Genomic DNA, 1,855 nt, shown 5'->3' with positions numbered 1-1,855 from the left:
TTTGAACCAGCAACCATCGCTTCGCAATCGCAGCGGTCCGCCGTTTAGCGCGCTCGGCTGCGAGCTTGCCTCCTCACCAGCCGTTCAGAACTCGGTCCACTGCTACGGCAGACCAGAAGCGACAAAAAAAAAAAATCTGCGCTGACCGGGAGTCGAACCCCGGGCACACAGTATCAGACGGTCTACAATGGAGCACGCTCGGCTGCCGTAGAATTAACGAAAAAACTATGTGCGCTCTGGCCGGGAGTCGAACCCCTGTCAGTCAATACCAGACGGCCAACGCTTTAGCGCGCTCGGCCACCCACTCCTCTTCCTCATAGTGAGTTCCGAACTCGGTCCTTTGTTACGGAAGACAAGAAGCGATGAAAAAAAAAGAGAAGATCTCCGCTGACCGGGAGTCGATCTCCGTGCGGACAGTTTTAGATGCCTGGTCCCTGTTGCCTGGAAGCCTTTTGCTTTGTCGAATGTGTACTTTTATTATTTTGCTGAGTTCTGATAGAAGTTCACGCAACTTCAGTGATAATTTTCGGTAAAATTTGTTCGCAGCCATGACTTTTGTCCAAAAGTTCACGAACTTCGACATTATTTTAACAGCTTACGTCTTGCAATTCACTTTTTTGTCTTGTCTCTTCCGAGGCCTATAGGATACAAGAATTTCCTCTCCGCCACACACATGCAAAATAAATATGCTGATGAAGAAGAAGAAGAAGAAAGCTTGCGGGGAGCTGCAGGGGGTGGGACGGCCGCAGAGGTCAAAACCGAAAAGAAAAGCAGGCAGAGCGCGTCCGAAAAGGGTCAGGAAGCTGACCGCAACAGCTTTAATCAGGTCTCGTGGCGTGGCGTGGCGTGGCGTGGCGCGGCGCGGCTGGTCCACTGCAGCGGGCCGCTCTGCTGTCTGGCAGGAAGTGGCCACCGGAACGCGGGACCGGACAGGCGGAAGCGCACAGCCCGGTCCGGCCCGGCCCGTCCGCCCGTGTCCTCCTCCAAACTCGCCACACACTACGCCCGGGGGTGATTTGTGGGCCCCCGACCTGCTGCCGGACCGACGCGGGACCTTTTGGGCTGCTTATCGTGTTCCTGCTGGACAGGAAAGGGCGCCACACAGGAAAATATAAATAAATAAAAATAATTGTTGTCGTTTTTGTGTGTTGCTGCCGACGAGGGGTGCGGAGGAGGCCTCTGCGATATGAGTATGTGGGCGGGAAAGTGAAAGTCACACAGAACGGCGATGTTCTGTTCATCTCACAAGAGCGAAGAATGTTTGTAATGTATTTTGTTGTTTTAGCAATCCTTGCAGAGGGTAGCTAAAGTAATGGCAAAAAAGTAAAAAGAACAAAAGAAAATAACAGGCGCAGAAAGAGGGGGAAAAACAAACTTTATCGACCAAAAAATATTAATAGTCGGTCACATCTTCTTGTTTCACTCATGGCGCCCCCAGACTGTCACTCCGCCCTCCGCCCCTCTCCCCGGCCACAGCGGACGTGGCGGGCGCGGCGGGGCAGAAACCCATTAGACCAACAAGATGACATTAGTTTGTCGTCTCTGGCGATGACGAGGAAAAAAAAAGAGGCGGAGAGAGAGTGGTGAAGAAGAGCGCAGGAGTCTGAAAGGGAAATGAACGAGATTTTGTGCGTCACCTCAGCGTTAGACAAGCACGAAACCAGCACGGTGCATTTACTCCCTCCTCCCTCCTCACTTCCCCTTCACCTCCCCTGCCCGTATCTCTCTCTCTCTCTCTCTCTCTCTCTCTCTCTCTCTCTCTGCTCCAGATCAACGCCCTGGGCGTAGGCAACCACACTGACGTTGGCGTGTGAGGCTTGCCGATCCCTGGCTCCTCGTCCCTTCTACTCCCCCC

This window comes from Frankliniella occidentalis, unplaced genomic scaffold (genome assembly GCF_000697945.3).
Source record: "Frankliniella occidentalis isolate FOCC.00 unplaced genomic scaffold, Focc_3.1 Scaffold6, whole genome shotgun sequence".
NCBI lineage: Eukaryota > Metazoa > Arthropoda > Insecta > Thysanoptera > Thripidae > Frankliniella > Frankliniella occidentalis.
The sequence above is the reverse complement of the archived record's forward strand: the minus strand, read 5'-3'. Positions refer to the sequence as shown.